Source organism: Cydia amplana, chromosome 1, assembly GCF_948474715.1.
Source record: "Cydia amplana chromosome 1, ilCydAmpl1.1, whole genome shotgun sequence".
Taxonomy (NCBI): Eukaryota; Metazoa; Arthropoda; class Insecta; order Lepidoptera; family Tortricidae; genus Cydia; species Cydia amplana.
Window position 1 is genome coordinate 16,134,111 of NC_086069.1, and position 18,618 is coordinate 16,152,728.

At 36.2% G+C, this 18,618-nt stretch overlaps 2 protein-coding genes across 17 annotated transcripts in view; one reads left to right on the forward strand and one right to left on the reverse strand.

The window, feature by feature from the left end:
• LOC134649216 (KIF-binding protein-like) overlaps positions 1 to 18,618 on the forward strand; it is a 287,050-nt gene that overhangs the window by 74,546 nt on the left and 193,886 nt on the right. The window lies entirely within an intron of this gene.
• Positions 1 to 18,618, reverse strand: part of LOC134649232 (CUGBP Elav-like family member 1) — a 358,172-nt gene that overhangs the window by 23,294 nt on the left and 316,260 nt on the right. The window lies entirely within an intron of this gene.

Here is an 18,618-nt window from a genome sequence, read left to right on the forward strand (position 1 = left end):
TTCCTTATGCAATTGAAGGAATTAATGTATGAAATTAATAAAGTCTGGCTCAGTTTACTTATAGGTAATATAAATTCGGTACTTCTTTGTGTCATCGTTAAAGTTGTTACACCTTTAAGATACAATAAAAAACAAATAGGTACATTTAAGCGTAGGCAATTAAATGACGTTAAATTTAAATTAATTACAATAGGTATTTCGGTAAATAATTTAAGTCTCGCATAAGATAAGTCTTTTGTAACCTCATCTGTTATTCAAACCCGGACTATATGTAACATCATAATAAATATATTGACAAAGAAATAGCATTTTGGCTTGTCTAGCTGAATCAGGTATCCGAAATAACTAAGATGGCTGAAGAAAAATTGCGTCTACTCAGAAATCGATGGTTATGTACCTACTTCGTACTTAGTATGTAATTACCTACTGTTTAGTACCGCCTTAAAGATTATCGCTCCACAAATCTTAGCGCAATTTCAACGTGTACGCGCAACTAAGCTTTTACGTTCATTCTAACGTCTCTATAACGGTTAAACACGGTTAATTGCAAACTAGAGGCGACTCGGGAATTAAACAAGGTACATTACAGTTCTAACCATGTTTATGAGTTTAAACAATTTCCAGACCACTTTAACCAGCCACGGGTCGAATTATAGCCGTTTAAGTGTATAATATTAACGTATATGGAACTCGTTTACGACTGTTTGTGACTTTAGTTGGGATTTGTTTGATATTAGTGTTGGTGACTTTTCGAGGGATGCTTTTAATTTTATATTAAATACAATACAATACAATACAATACAAATACTCTTTATTGCACACCTCATTACAGAAAACAATACAGATAATACAGGAAGAAGAGGTTAAACAACAGGCGGTCTTATCGCTAAAAAGCGATCTCTTCCAGACAACCTTTAGGTAGCGGAAATTAATAAATTTATGTCATGTCAGTAGGTGTTTCATATTCAATTAGATATGAGCGCCGATAGGCATTTAGCCGGCGGCGGCGCGCCGGTCAAAATTGGTCGGCGGCGGCGGCGAATCGGCGGCGTGGCCTTGAAACACCTTCGATTAATGAAAAAAAGAATTCAAACCAAAATTTTACCGAAAAAACGTGTTTTTGCTGTAAGGAAGTTATAAAATACATGCATTTTTTTTCAAGGATAATTTATTGAATAATGGTAGGTACGAAAAAAGTTTTATATCGTATAAACTGTGGATATTCAAGCGGTATCGCGCGGCATCAGAGGCGGTCTTAATCTTGGCGAGGTTCTGGCCGGAAGATCTTAGCGAGGCCCTTATCTTTTGTGCTAAGTTAAAAATTGCGGATTGACTGTATCAGGGAAACGTCTTGTCGACAGTCCAAAGAAAATCGAGCTCCGTCATTAACCAACATCGACCCAACAAAACCGATTTATGTCAAAAAGTGACGCCCAAGGCCGAGCTCCATGTAACAACGAAGACTTGATTTCGACGCCTCCCAATGCGAGGCCAGAGGATGAGCTGCAGGTAAGCATACAGCTAAGAATCGAACGCCAAGTGTAAGCTTGGCTGACGGCCGAACGCCTGGAGCGCCGATTGCGGCGCGCTTCTGTGCGAGGCCGAGCTGCAAGAGAGTAGAGCGAGGGTGCAGGCCGATAAAGACTGAAGCCAGGATAGTGATAACGATCTGGAGCTTTCCTGCGGGCGCATTCGTGCGACGCTAAAGGCCGTGCTGCAATGGAGCTAAGATCGGATAAGGACCGATGCTCAAGCGTTTTAAAACAGGCCGAAAGTTGAGCTCCAAACAGGGCCAAAAACATGCAGGTTCAGATAGCGGTTTAATTCCATGCGAAGCGAGCAAAGCTTGAAATTTGAACAGTGGCCAAGTTTAATAGAGACCCGATTCCGACGCCCTTCCGTGCGAAGCCAACGGCCGGACATTTGGACGTGGAAACGCTTAATATCTCAAAATTAACCCCATTTTATACCTCTTAAAGACGTTTAACCATGCTTGCAATGGTTAAATTCGCGGTAAATGACGGATGGTTAGCTAGCAAAATTAGTTATGAATTGGATCGGTAAATCAAAGATGTGGATTCGAGTCTCACATTAGCCAGAGTTGATCACAGTTAATTTTTTCATTGTGATTGACATACCTATGTAATTGTAATGTGGAACGTCCCACAATAAAAATGGAAGGAAATCAGTATGTTTATTACAAGCATATTGATGTTAAAATTGATATTAAATAATTTCGTTTCCCCAAGACTAGTAGCGCGGTTACTAGACAGATAAGTTTGCATTTGCCTTCGATATTTTTGAATGATATGAAATATCTTTTGAATGCCTATAAACTATTCGAAGTGGCGCCGTTAATGATCTAAACTCGATTAAAAATATATTATCTGATTCTTAAAGTAGTAGTAACTACCAAGGTCACGCCGATGCCACGCCGATAGCGCAGCGTCGGCGGCGGCGGCGCGAAAATTTTGTCGGCGGCGGCGGCGCGCCGGCGCGGCGCTCATATCTATATTCAATATAAGAATATAAATACTTAGGTATGTTACAGAAACAACAGAATTTATGGCTTAAGCATCCTGTCCGAGTCTGGATTGTCTTTTTATCTGTGAACACAATATGGCACAAAACTATTTAGGGAAAAAAAACTTATTTTTCTCATAATTGTTTAGCTAAGTTAAGTTAGTTTCTCATAATGGTACAAGAAAAAATATTCAATATGTACCTATTGTTGAGCATACCTATTATAAAATTTCTCTTGATGTGGTAAATGGATTTTTCCTTGGTTAAGTTTTTTTACCGAAGGCATTATCATGCTTAATAATAATATTCTTTAAACAGAAAGCACAAAGAAATGCAAAATTAATTCACAATTGACATTACCGTCTTTGAAAAGTAATGTTCATTAGAAAAGGTTCATTAGCCCCCTCAGCCGGCTTCAGCGGAAGTTGGTTGGTTGCGCGTAGGGCTTGCAAATATTCGAAACTTTCAGATATTCGAATATTCGACTTTTTCTGACGACGTATTCGAATATTCGAATAATTATTCGAATATTATAAAAAATAAGAAAAGGAACGAGAAATCGGTTTATTATCGTTTTATTCAAAAGCTTTTTTCACATATTGCTAAAACGAATGATATTTGGCAGAAATCCACTTAATTGACTAGATTTTATCATCCTACTATTTATAAGATGCCCACATTTACAAAACAAGTAAAACGCCAAAATTAGACGTATTTAATATTTCTAGATAAAACTTATTATAAATTCGTCGTTGCGTGAAATAATATAACTTTAACCATCCAAACACCTAGTGTATGTAAGATATTTTTTTTAGTAGGTAATTATTTTCCGATTTAAATTAACTTGTAATCACTCAGAGGCCTGTAAAAAGGCCTTTAATTTCATTGTATTTTGAATCTTTATTCACTTTATTTGTTTTGGCAAGTTATTATTCCTAATGGTCGGCTAATTATATAATATTGGAATATTTAAGGGAAAAAGTTAGTTGAGTACTGGGTGGATTATTCGTCAGCTAAAGGTGCATGGTTAGATGACCAAGTTGGGCAGGTTTGGTATGATTAAATTTGAGAATTGCGATAAGTGGCAAGGTTTAGACTTCAAAAATTCGCTTAACGTACGATTGTACTGAATAAACAGAATGACCCTTTAACTTAAAACTTACGCACCGTAAAAATAACATACTTTTTGATTTCGTTTTCTTTTAAATTGAGTTAGGTTTCACTGTATTCACGAAGTCTATCGAGAGGAATTCAGTAAAAATATTATTTCCTTCGTATTTGGGTACCTACCGTTCTTCATTCACTGTAAATACCCGTAAAACACACAGAAACTGTAACTACAGCGGATGACATAGATTTTTTTATAGTAATAAAAAATATTCGAATATTCGAAACCTGAGCGGCCGAATATTCGAATATCAAAACAGGTCGAATATTCGACAAATTCGAATATTCGAATATTCGAATTGCAAGCCCTAGTTGCGCGCAACAGGTCTTAACTTTTTGTGAATGATCATTTTTTGTTTCACCAAACTTGACTCGCTTTGGGTTCAGCTGAAAGCCACAGTACTTTGTAGGATTTGAAGGCTGTTAGGAGAAAACAAAATGTTTTTCACGTCGTATAGGTACATTTTTTCCCAGTCATCACATGTTGATGATTTTTTATAAAATCGAAATACGTTTTCTCTGTTGGGATGGAATGGGAAGGGATTCCGAGTAGAAATATAATAAAAAGTACAAGATAACACATTTAAGCAAAGTGGCTTTTTTTAGAAATTTAATGCTCAATTGAATAAATGTCTCATCATTTATAATTTAATTTTAAATTAATCAGCATTATTTTAATTTTAATTTATTATTTTAATTTTAATTTTTAATTATTTTTTTTTAATTTATTTGTGGCCACCTGACGAAGCCTGCGTTGTGGATATCCTAACTAATAATTTGATCTTTTGAATTTGATCATATTAATGTTAGTGTTAATTTATTTTTTATGTATATTAGTTATAAACATTTCTGAATAGCTATTTATAATTTATGACCAAATGTATTAATGTATAGTTGTATACTATGAAAAAACTACGTTAACCTTTATTTAACCAAATTTCGTAAAAGGTAAAATTAAATTCCCAAGCGGGCACTATCAATTTTCCGCCATGACCCGTTAAACGGTTATCTCTGCGATAGTATGCTATCGCCAGCGCCCGTTGAGTTCAAAACAGTTAGGATCCATGCATACAGCGGTGAGGGAAATCATGTAGGAATTACCATATAATCGTTATTAATAAGGGTTGAGCAAATGGCGCTTTTAAACATACTCATTATTATCATTAATAATGCATGGTAAATAAACTAACAAAACAATTTTAGTTTAAAATATTGACAAATGGGTTAAGTAATTCTAATAAGTACATGTGTTGTACCGAGTGTTGTACTCTAGTGAAGCACTCATAATTCCAGTGAGTTTGAATAGATTTGAACTTAATTATTACCACCGAATGCAAACGCTGCAAAATCGAGGGAGCGCAGTTTAAAGAGTGTGAAAACCGTAGTGTGGTCGCGCGCTAACACTGCTAACAGCAGCGGATGCTAATAGAGCAGGAAGTGTTCCGCGAGACGTTTCATTTCCACTCGGGTCGTCGACGAAATTGAATAAATTTGAATGTGGAACAACGGCGGGGGCGGTAGGTTGGGTTGCCATTGACAACGATTAATACTAGTAGTTTTAAGTAAAAATGGTGTTAAGGCATTGGACATGACTATGACATAGTGCAGGGAATGTGTTGTTTACCAAATACGTAACCACAACAGTTTCTCAAAGAAAGAAACGTATTTATACTGGGTCAACCAAATCTTGTCAGTAAATGGGAACAAAAAAAACTATACTCATCCTTTTCTTTTGGGTGCTAGTACTAGTGTTAGACAAAGATAGTATGATTCTCTTTGTCTATGTTTGAAATCAAACAGACCTTTGACACACTATAAAGTCGCATACAAAAAAGATCTAAATTGACTATTTCTTTTTAATAATTCCAACTCATAGTATTCTACTGGAAGTACAGCGTATTAAGTTAGCAATCGATTTATGGTCAGGGATTTTTTTAACCAGACCAGACCGGTGTTCCTATTTTTAGTCTAGATTCATAGTTATGGCGAGATCTTAGATAACTGCTTTTGCCGCTACCATAACAGTGCTGGAGAATGACATCCAAAATCCAAATCGCTACAACTAAAACCCCACACTGACTGGGAGTCTCCCAGTCTTGCGGCAAACGTCACAGGTCCCCGTGTAGCCGGGTCGCGCCATCTCATTTTGAACTCTATTCCATTGCGACTGGGTTCGGGCTCGCTTGGCTTATTCTGTGCACTTAGAGTAAATTATGGTTATGTCGTCTGGCATGTGCAATGGATTGAAGGATTCTGATCATGTTCGAGAGATTTGTGAAGAGTTTGAACTCAATGAGATGTTGATGTTTTGTTGTTTCTTTACTATTGTAGGAAAATAGTAGCAAACATTAGGTAGAACTTTGACTTTGACGTTGTCGTTGGCTAAACCTCTGTGAATTAATTACTCATGCAACAAAACAATCGCAAAACAATAAGCAGTAAATAAAAGACTGAGCAACAAAACATTTTTCTGGAAGCCAAACCCGGTTTTTCATAAAATAAACAGCTGGTTACTCAAACGCTTTTTTCGTAGTAGCAAACTTCCGCAAACTCATGTCCCTCGTTCTATTGAACGCAGTGTAAGCCCCAGAAAATGAAGTCTAAATTCTTGTCATGGCCTTATATAGGTAAGTTACGTAAGCTTCAGTGTATTTTCATATTCATTCTTTCAGCCCATATATATTCCTTATCAGAATTGTACGAATCGACGCCAAAATCGTTACCTGTGTGAAAAGACGCTACATTTCATTTCATTGTCGTCCTTTGGCGTGTAAAGATACCAAACACAATAAAATAACTCGACATTCAGAACCCTAAGAGAGGGAGGAATTTAGGGGGTAAAACACACCAATGTAAATTACGAAAATGTTCCGTGTAATAAAAGAATGTTGACGTTGAGAGTAACATATACATATAACGTGCCAAATACGCAAATTACATTTTTATTTAATTTAACATGTTTGAATAATACGCCATGCCAACGTTGTATAAGTAGGTAAAAAAATGCTCGTGGCGTATGTAACCCACGCCACCCGCCTTTTTTGACCCTTCTTATACCACGGCTGCATAAAATACTATATAATCTGGTTCTTAAGAGTACCGATATAAGACGGTTCTTTAATTACGAAAGCAAACATTTCCCTTTCATTGAACTCCATGTGTCTGTGGCAGCGATTCGCACAAACGCGTGAGAAAATTAAACAGTGACATCGCAACTTTCCATTTCACTTGTCGCTACGTCGTCGCTCCCGGTCCGTTCAGTGGGATGACATCTAGCAAGCTATCTATACAGGGTGCCATTTGAGTCGTGATCAGTAATATGTTTTTCTAACTCCATAAACAATGAGCAATTTAATGCCCCTACTCTTACTAAAAACAGACAAGATTTTTTTATTTTTTGTTTATTTTTTGTCATTTATTTTAGTTTTATAAGTGTATTTAGGATATTACAACAGCTTATTAAGATATTTAAATTAGTAAATTGAATCACCTCTTTGAATCGGAACTGTCATTGACATCAATTTTGTCATTTGTCTCAGTTAGAAATAAAATTTACTTAATTTTTCATTTGAAATGTCTTACAAAGCTGTTTAAATACCACATTGCCACTTGTAAAAGTAAAATAAATGATAAAAAATAAACAAAAAAAAAAATCTTGTCTGGTTTTAGTAAGAGTAGGGGCATTAAATTGCTCGTTGTTTATGGAGTTAGAAAAACATATTACTGATCACGACCCAAATGGCACTCTGTATATAGGTAGGTATGTGTACTACCAAATGCAAATGTCTTCCTACACCTTAATTTATATTTTGCTTCTTGACTTTTACGTACATTTAAGACTAGTAGTAGTCTGCCATTTTAAATCATTCTAAAATCTATATACAATTGGCGAACCTGCTGGCCAACTGTCACGAGAATCGGTTGAAAAATTCGTGCTGATGTTCTCACATTTGAACACACGAAAGCTGAAACGGAGACCTTCGCCTTAGCTCGGTCAAATAGTGATTTATTACGATTTTATGCGAAACGCTACAATAAAGAAATATCCATCTTTAATATTAATAAACATACTTTTTGAATATAATACCTAATACATAAACAATTATCCGTGAACTAAACTGCATTTTGCATTTACAAATTGTGGTATAAGTAGGTACAGTCACCTGCAATAATATGTTACACAATGAAGGCCGCAAAAATATCTCACACGATCTTATTTGTAGATCCATAAGAGCGTGTCACATATTTTTGCGGCCTTTGAAGAGTAACATATTATTGCAGGTTACTTGTACGCTGCGCTTATGCACGTCCGTAATGGCTCCTCTACACGATGGGCCAACGCCGGCCACTCAAAGACAAGCAGCCATGCGGTAGAATGAGATAGCAATATCACTTGCTCCCTCTAACGCATAAATGCGTCCCTTGGAGTGGCCGGCGTTGGCCCATCGTGTAGAGGAGCCATAAAACTAACGCCATCCAGAAGCCTGAAGTCTGACTTTGCAGACTTATTAATAGTAAGTCTGTACCGTTCGACTCGTTTGTGACACCTCTTGTCAGAACGGGGTCGACGGGGGTCAATCCCAATTAAGCCTGTCCGATACCCGGCGTTATCGGTCCGGCGCCATTCTCTACCCGGTTACCTTACGCATTATGACGTAGGTAGGCAGAGGATTTGCCATGACATAAAATATTATAGGGATTAAATATTCGGTGTGCAGATATTATGCATATTATATAATCATATTATACCAGGGCTAATCATGCACATTTGTTTCTGATAGTATAAAATAGCACGTGTCAAATTGTAGGTCAATCACACATGCAATTTTATACTTAGGTACTTAATTTGCCTATAACATTAAGGACTGTAACGTTATTAGGGCTAAGTGTGGTTAATACCATAAAGCGGGTAAAACCAGATATGTACTTAGTTCTCTATTTAACATTCTAACAATCACTGACTCGCTTTGTCGTTAGACAGAGGACGTTTTTCACTTAAGCTCAGATTACACGCCGTATTACTACTGTGGAGGTCACATGCACAGGCGAAGCAAAAACGTATTTATTGTAGATTGGTATGTAAAGTCTTCCTTCATATGAGGCTAAACCGAGTGAGGCCTTTATGAAAACAATGGGGATGAACATCACACCTGACTAACTAATCACATTATACTCGTGCACGGAGACCGCGGGCTCAGCGACACCGGTCTTCATCCAATTAAGCTATGCATTCCAGCTCACATTGTTTACACAGTAGTCCGCTTTCAAGCGAGACGGTGCTTCGTGTACTAACTATACATGACCCGTATCCATCTAAAATCATTTCGCATTTACTACTTCAACGGGATCGAGCGATGTAAGTATTTAGCTAAGTATTTCAGCGTGCATAGAAAGGCATTTCAAATGTTCCAACGATGAGTGTGAAATTAAACCAACTGCATCAGATTACGAGTACCTATTACGACTATCCTAGTTCAGGCTTCTAAAATATATAGAATTATCTATTATGATATCATCGTCAATCATTTAATAAGTGTACCGCGAACAAAGTTTGTGCGGTACACTAAAAATTACAAATCTTATTAGTTGGTTCCCTTCGTAGATATGGCGTTTTACAAATATACTGAACAATTTTACAAGCTTGAATTTATCCGACACTCAAATAAAGCTCCCATTCACTTGCAAGCACGTTTGTTGTATTGCATAGCGCAGTTTGCGTTTGCGATTCAGCACTTACTTTTCTATCGCAAACGAATGCCCCGAACACACTTTTCAAGTGATAACTTCTCCAGACAGAAATCTAATCGAGAAGTGTAGTAACAAGTACGACTTTCTCACGAAAAATTTAAGTTTCAATTTTGCTCAAATTGCATGAACAGAGATACGAACTTGGGAAAGTTATTCTTCATTTTATTGTGGCACGTAAAGCAGATTGTACTTGGATAGAATTTTAATAAAGAGAAATAGTATGAGATTTTGAAATGTAACTCAATGTATGTTTTAAAGAAAACAGCAAAAACGTTGTAAAAACAGCAAATTCTGACGATTTGGGTTTGGGTGTTTTTTTTGCCGAACATCGATATACTTAATCCATTTAAATATTTGTGTTATATTTCTGAAACGGAATTCTAAATGGACACGTCGCAGTATTATTCTGACTTATCTTACGATATTAGTAATATATGTGAAAGAATTAGGTACTAGTTTTAATTTAACGTTAAAGAGAGCAATTTTATAACAATCAGTAACATGGTCGCCGTAATTATACTAATAAAGATCTATTCATGTTAGGGAACAACAACGACACAGTTAATCTTAGTCGCAAACTAAGCAAAGCTTGTACTATGCATATATGTTATCGTCCCCTAGTACCAGATAATACATGCTTATATACACAGAAAACACCGATAGCTCTGCGCAAATATTCGTGATAAACACACAAATAAAAGTCTTTACCGGGATTCGAACCCAGGACCTTCAGCTTCGCAGGCAGGGTTACTACCGACTAAGCTAGGTCTAATTATTATTGGGTATGTATTCTGAGTAAGAGACACTGAACATAGCTAAACAACCGGACGACATTTTGAAACTATACTTACCTACTTACTTACTGCTGTGGCGCAACGACCCGAAGTGGATCTTGGCCTCCGACACCAAAGACCGCCACGCTACTCTGTCCAAAGCCGTTTGAAACTATAGGTGAGGGTTATCCCTCGATAATAATAGTTATTTGTTTTACAAGGGGGCATAGTTGTTGTTTAACCGCTCGTGCTAATATTACCCGAGCAAGCGAAATAATCCAAAATTGAACCACAAGCGTAGCGAGTTTTCACCACACCGAACCCGAAGCAAATATTAAATGTAAAATATCAAATAAAACCGAACCAAATCAAATTCAAATGAATGTTATTAAATATTTATCATCTAAAATCATCATTTCAAATTCAATTCTATCAGCAAACATAAGAAAACAACTCAAAATTTGCATTTGATTACATGTGAATTAGGTACTATCAGTGCAAAGTGCAACTTTGCTATCCGTTTTTGAAGTGCAAAGTAAGCCTTTCCGAGCTGGTGTGGTGAAAAGGCTTAAATCTTAATTTTGTTTGATTTGAGCAACTATTAATACAGGTACAAGAAAGTTAAAATTAGAAACAAGTGCTGAATTGTTTTACGTTCACTTTTGTGTATTGAATTGGGAAAAGGAAGAAAACAATTGATTGCTTGTTTCTACTCACTTAAATTTTATTTGTATCTGTACTACTTGCAATCTTAGAGAGATACAAAAATGTGCCATATGTTTCATGCTTTCTGTCGTGTGGGACTATACATTGAATACCTATTAATTAGCGCTAGGAGACGTGCCATGACTAAGCAGGAGGCTTTTTCACTTTATTTAGTTTGTTTCGTACTTAATTAAAATGTCACACTCACAGAAAAGTGAGAGAGTCAGAACAAAAAACAATCCAGGCAATACTAGTCGGTTGAATAAATAAATCTCGAATCTCAAATAAGTACCTACCTAAAACATAAGTATATTAAACGTTTGCACTTTATGAATTTATTTAAATTTTAACATTACGACTCACACGAGTAGTTAAGTAGGTACTTTGCTCTTCAAAGGTCGGAACTTAAACTGATCTTCTTGTCATTTAAGCTCCACCAAGCTCGGCAAAGGCTTACATCTATTGGACGTTAAGATTATCGTCTTTCAGTGTAATAAGCGTTCAAGCGCTGAAAGGTGCACTTGTAATGCAGTTCCCAGGGGCGATATACGTTCAGGGCAACAACGAAAATTGTCGAGAAAAGCCGACGATAACCGAGGAAAGCTGAGCGCACTTTGAGTTATTACCCCCTGGGATTGTACATGTTTAATTGCTGAACGTAGCAAAGACATATTAAAGTAGCAAAGACATAATTGGTATTAAACTTCAACTGCTTATTAGGATTAAGACGCATTTTGGAACGAGTTACTACATATTTTACAACGGACGTTTTCATGAGAACTGTCATTGTTTAAATGCCAATAATATATGGAAATGTGTCGCTTCCGTTTTTTGATGTCGTTATTGGACATAAAAAATGAAAAATGAAAAAGTAGTATTAAGTTAAACAATTAGTTTTATGTTAAAAGCATGAAGGTATTATGGTTTTAAGTTTTATGTCATGTATTCTTAGGTACTGTTTGGTGGTATTTTATTATTGACGGTACCTAATACCTCTTCAAAAAATGTACAGCCAAGTCTAATGATTGTCCGTGTAAATTAAAGTGCTCTCTGGCCTAATATTTTAAAAGTAATGTTATTGCTACGTTTGTCAAGTTTGAGCGCGTTTTCACGTTTGCACGAAGTTCATCCTTATCATCGAAGGAATAATGTTACTTTCAGTATGATAACCAAGTTGTGAGCTTTTGAAAGTATTTCAGTGTATCTAATGGTAATTACCTCGACGAAGAATATCAAATATCTTCCATTTCGCGATTAAAGTTAAACTTGAATGGTTTCCAAGTTGGAAGGGTGTATTAGGTAAATACATAGATACCTACCTACAGCTAGACGTGTCAAGACTTCCTTCACTAAGCTATACGGCTAGCACCAGTTTGACACTGACATATACGCTAGCGTGTGCGGACTTACTTTCTATGCATCTCGCTCGTATTCGCATATTAGTGCTAGCAAGATGTATAGAAAGTAAGTTACGCAGACGTTAGCGAATGTGTCAGTTTGAAGCCGACTACACATTTGTCTGACGACACAACACAACACGACAGACAAATGTGAATCCGGCTTGACACTGCTAAGGGAGTCGTGGTAAGGCTACTCATTATAATTTGTTAGTACTTTGCTGAAAAACATAAACAGGACGTCCCTAATATTTATAACATTAAAAGTATTAGGTAATGGGAAACAACTTAAGCTAATGAATTATTCTTCTTCTTCCTCGCGTTACTCCCGGCATTTTTGCTACGGCTCATGGGAGCCTGGAGTCCGCTTGACAACTAATCCCAAGAATAGACATAGGAACTGGTTTTTACGAAAGCGACTGCCATCTGACCTTCCACCTAGAGGGGAAACTAGGCCTTATTAGGATTACCAGTACACACGTTTAAGAAGTCGCTTTTCGAAAGGAATAATTTCCAAAAGCAAAACTGTACTCACAAAGGACGCATAATTCAATAGGTAAATTTGATATAGGACTCATGTCCTATACCCTCATGGGTATCAGTCGCTGGCACCCAGGAAGGGCCCATGAAATATTCACGAGGTCAAAGTGCCGAGGGCACATTTAACCTGTCAATTTATTATACATATAATGCTATTCCTAAAGGTATGTGGCTACGACAGGTGATTGATTTGGTAATTACTAATTAGTAAGAAGATTACATAAATACAGGATATTATTAGTTGAGGTTTTTGTTCAAATGTCTCAAGGCTGAGTGATCTGATGCCTTTAAAGTAAATTCGTGTCATTATGGATTCAAGATTCTCTACTCATCTTTACTCGAAAGTTGCAATAAGTACTAGACTTAATTGAAATGCTGTCGTTTTTCTAATTTATAGGCGGTATTAATCACGAATACAATATCTACACAAATTTAATCATTTCAACTTTTACTTTAATTAAATGGAAAATTGCCTCAATATTCTCCTTGATTTGTCTCATGGAATGAGTTTCCACATTTGTTATTGGAACAACGGTGCATAATCTCATTTAGTACATATATATTTATAATCAGTTTAACCTGATACATATTAAAAGCATATATTAAACCTTTGTACTTACTTTTGGAATGAATTAAGTACGTATTAAATATGTAGAGGTACTTAATTGATTTTAGCAAACATAATTATATACAAAATGTGATAATGTTTAGATAGGCTAGTTGTGTAGGTAGAACGATTATATTAACCATTTAGGGCAGACTATACCAATTAAATCTTATTTTAATTCATCTGGTAGTGACTTTTCTACTAACATAAATATGACTATACTTAGAGGGCCATTCCTTGGATAGTTTATAATGTTATGTGTATGAAACATTTTTTCTTGTCCACCTACATTTTGATATAGGCAGTCAAGAAAATGCTCTAGGGCTGATTACGAGTGCTGCAACTGCAACCGATTTAGAACATAGAGATAAATATAAGTAGATACCTACATTCTAAAATACAATAAATCTTTATTGCACACAATGAGAATAAATCGTAGAAGAATAATTATACATACATGACACAGACAAAGATTAATACAGATTTAGTGCATAATTATTTTCCTTACAATTTTTACGGAAACGTACGAGTGTTGCTATTTCAGTCAGTCTCGGTGCAAAAACGACTGAGGTTGACTGAAGTAGCATGACAAATACGAACGTTTCTGAGAAAATACGAAGGAAAACAATGCACTACATCTGTAACAGGCAGGCATATCTTATGTAGGTATACGAGTATGTATAGGTACATTTAACAATTTCACTTTAAAATTTTCGGGATTCTCACTCTGAGTTGGTAAGGAAGCGTGTTGTAGGTACCGTCACCCGCATGCTATGCGAATTACGAATGTTAACTCCGTGTGTTGTGTCACATAGGAGCGATAACAATGCAGCTGTTATGCTGACTTCCCACCTCCAGTTAAACGATACTGGCTGAAGTCGAACTCAGGGTTGCCACTTGGTGAAATAATAGTATATTAATTATAATCACTATCACTACATAGTATAAAACAAAGTCGCTTCCCTGTCTGTCTGTCTGTATGCTTAGATCTTTAAAAGTACGCAACGGATTTTGATGCGGTTTTTTTTAATAGATAGAGTGATTCAAGAGGAAGGTTTATGTATAATTTGTTAACCCGTGCGAAGCCGGGGCGGGTCGCTAGTATTATATATATTATCAGATTTTTCACTGTAAGTACTTGTAGTGTAAGACGATTGTCAAATTTCAAAGTTCTAGGTCAACGAGAAGTATTTAGGTACTCTATACATTTTGATTCCCTTGAGAGTGTCGAAATATACGTTTTTTGCGGCATTCTCCACAGGTACAATAAGGGCACATAGACTTGAAATGAGCATATGGTCTGAATTTCAACTCGTCAACGCGGTTCAGAGATAAATAGGGTCTTAACTTAACATACAATCAGACGGACGGACGGACAAGATACATACGATTAGGTATATATGTCTTTTAAAATGGCAATGGTAACAAAGTAGAAGAAGCGGTAACCCTAGTTTTGCCGAAACCCTACATGTCAGGTGTCCGTGTGAACGTCGTGGTCTGCACTACGATTGCTGCAGCAACAACTTGCCACACTCTGGATTTGCTGCCACTTTATTTAGTTATGGGCCGTAAGGTTGATCATCTGATCAATAGACGATTGCTCAGATGTGATGATGATGATTAATGTTGACTTAATGTGTGTCGTGACAGATTACTGGTAACCTACTGAATTGGGGATATTATGGGGTGGACATATTTTTTAGATTGAATGTATTTGTCTGTGTAGCAAGAATGTTGATGACTTACGCCCACAATATTTTATTTTCGTGAAGTATCAGTTGGATTGATGTCATTGCGAAGTACTTTTAAGGTTGGCTATTTTAACTTGTTCGCTAAGAGGATGGGACATGTGCAAAATGTGGCAACGCTTGCTCCAGTAACCGCCTCACCACGCCAGATGCCTGGCTGCAACGCATGCCTTGCCGGTTCCTCAGCCTCGGAATCTACCCCCACTTACTTTCACATTAATACACGAATTACAAAACAAAAAAAAATACTTAGTGAATCTTATCGTAGCTTTTGTGAAGCGGGCCAAAGGGTACTTAAAATACCGTTATATTTTTTTTACGGAAAAGTCGAGAATGCTCTCAGAATCTGAATTCAATAATAAAGATGCCTATAGATGCAGTCTCAACCTCTCAACACATACATGACCTATTGACCCAAATCCAAACACATCCGAAATTCATTATCATTTGCTGGTAAACACATACATACTTAGGTACGTGTCAGGTCGTGGTCAGCACACTACTGCACGACCGCATGACTAATAACAACTAGCATATTACCGTAATTTGTTGCTGTTAATGTGCACAAATTCTGCAAACAGCGTTTAATATGTAATTAATTTATATTTACATTTACATTAACTATTACAATATAAATATGCACTGGTAGGCATGGTAAGTTAGTTAAGTAATATAAATGTAATCAACTTTATTGCAGAAAATGATATTAGGTAGACCTTTTAAAAGATCCAGACACACAATTAACTATTAGCTAAATATTCATGCAGCACAGGTTTAATAAATAACTTTATTTAGAAAAAATGTGACATAAAGAGTATCTTCCTTTTCTTGTCTGTACATAATAAGTTGTTTTTTTGCTGTTTACTTATTTAACTTAAATACCTATGAAGTGACAATAGACGATTTTAAACTTTACCCGCAACGTAACTACGTCACAGTATACATTCCTCTCGAACTAACATACCTACTACCTATTGTATTGAACGATGTCTCGGAATCCTATCTAGATTTTAGAAATACGCTATTAATTTGATACCTAAATTGTATTCCTCTCGCACCGACAATATAAAAGCAAGTGGGATGAACTTAGCTCGGATCAACAATTTGCATTAAAATCTTATCACGCCTACAGTGCCTACGATACTAAATAGATAGGCATGTTTCATATAGAAAATACAATTCTTTTCAGAGCAGTAATCATTTACGAAATAAGAAAACAGGACAATCTAAATTATTGTAAAATCAGAGGCGGCATTTCTCATACTAAATTGAGAATTAACAAATCGTTTTAAATCTGTTCCTTAGCTATACTTGGTCAAGCAGATCTTGTCAGTAGAAAAAGGCGGCAAATTTGAAAAATGTAGGCACGATGGGATATCGTCCCATAGAAAATTTGAATTTCGCGCCTTTTTTTACTGACAAGATTTGCTTGACCAGCTATATCTACTGATGATGAGTTCATATTTTTAATGAACTTCAAAAAAAGGAAGAGGTTATCGCATTTTATTCGTATGTCATTTTTTCAACCAATAACGTCACTTTTGACACTGACCATTGACATCTTATAATTTTGTTACGAATCGGGTCGTAAGGGTCAGTTTTCGTACTTTCTTATGGAACATTGGCACCGACTTTAAACATATCAGTTGCTAGCGCATATACCTAAAAGGAATAATATTTAATTTTATCCTCTTTTATTAATACGACAAACACGGACTTTATGGTATTTCGTCATTGAATTTGAATTCGGATAAAACCGTAGTTTGTAAGAGTGACCACAGAGACGTAACCACAAATGATAAAAAGCGGCCAAGTGCGAGTCGGACTCGCCCATGAAGGGTTCCGTATTTAGGCGATTTATAACGTATAAAAAAAAAACTACTTACTAGATCTCGTTCAAACCAATTTTCGGTGGAAGTTTACATGGTAATGTACATCATATATTTTTTTTAGTTTTATCATTCTCTTATTTTAGAAGTTACAGGGGGAGGGGGGGACACACATTTTACCACTTTGGAAGTGTCTCTCGCGCAAACTATTCAGTTTAGAAAAAAATGATATTAGAAACCTCAATATCATTTTTGAAGACCTATCCATAGATACCCCACACGTATGGGTTTGATGAAAAAAAAAATTATGAGTTTCAGTTCGAAGTATGGGGAACCCCAAAAATTTATTGTTTTTTTTTTCTATTTTTGTGTGAAAATCTTAATGCGGTTCACAGAATACATCTACTTACCAAGTTTCAACAGTATAGTTCTTATAGTTTCGGAGAAAAGTGGCTGTGACATACGGACGGACAGACAGACGGACAGACAGACGGACAGACAGACAGACATGACGAATCTATAAGGGTTCCGTTTTTTGCCATTTGGCTACGGAACCCTAAAAAAAACCTTGCTTGTGTGTAGTTTGTTGGAAAATAAAGCCTTATTTAGCCTACGCCAATGTTGAATTTGAAAGTGGCTCATTAGAGCAAGATAGGAACATGTCGAAGTAAATGGTTTATATGCTAATAGGTACAAGGTAAAGGTAAAAAAAATCTTATTTGCGTTACTTTAAGTCGGTATTGCAATGTTTGCACTGAGTAAGATACGAGATTGTAAAAATAAGCGGTTAGCGATAGTGCACAAACAAGCCCAAGGCCTGTTGACAATATGACAATGACCATTGTGGTTCCAGCGATTCACTCGAAGCTATTGCTTTTCATACAATTCCTTAGACGTGTCATGATCGAGTACTTAAGAATGATTGATGGCATATCGCTGCTATCCATGAACAGTGAAGGTTATAAAGAGATTTCCATACCAGTATTTATAATTGTAGTAAAAATTTGATGAGTTAGTGACCTGTAAAGCTGTAGAGAGTGTTAGAGCAATTTTTATATTAAATTCCTTAAGAGACCAAGATGTTAAAAACGAGAAAGATGAGAAAGATGTAAGTAACGTATGCTAACATGTTGACCTTTTCTAATGTACCTATGGCACTATACCTTTCAGCTATTTAGGGTTGTCAAATTTCTAGTCATAGGTATTTATATAATATTTCAAAATAAATAAATAAAAGAGAATAAAAAACCATATAAAATTTATTCCAGGCTTTATATATTATATTTCATTGTTAGGGTTCCGTACCCAAAGGGTAAAAATGGGACCCTATTACTAAGACCCCGCTGTCCGTCCGTCCGTCCGTCTGTCACCAGGCTGTATCTCACGAACCGTGATAGCTAGACAGTTGAAATTTTCACAGATGATGTATTTCTGTTGCCGCTATAACAACAAATACTAAAAACAGAATAAAATAAAGATTTAAGTGGGGCTCCCATACAACAAACGTGATTTTTGAGCGAAGATAAGCAACGTCGGGCGGGGTCAGTCAGTTGGATGGGTGACCGTTTTTTTTTGCTTGTA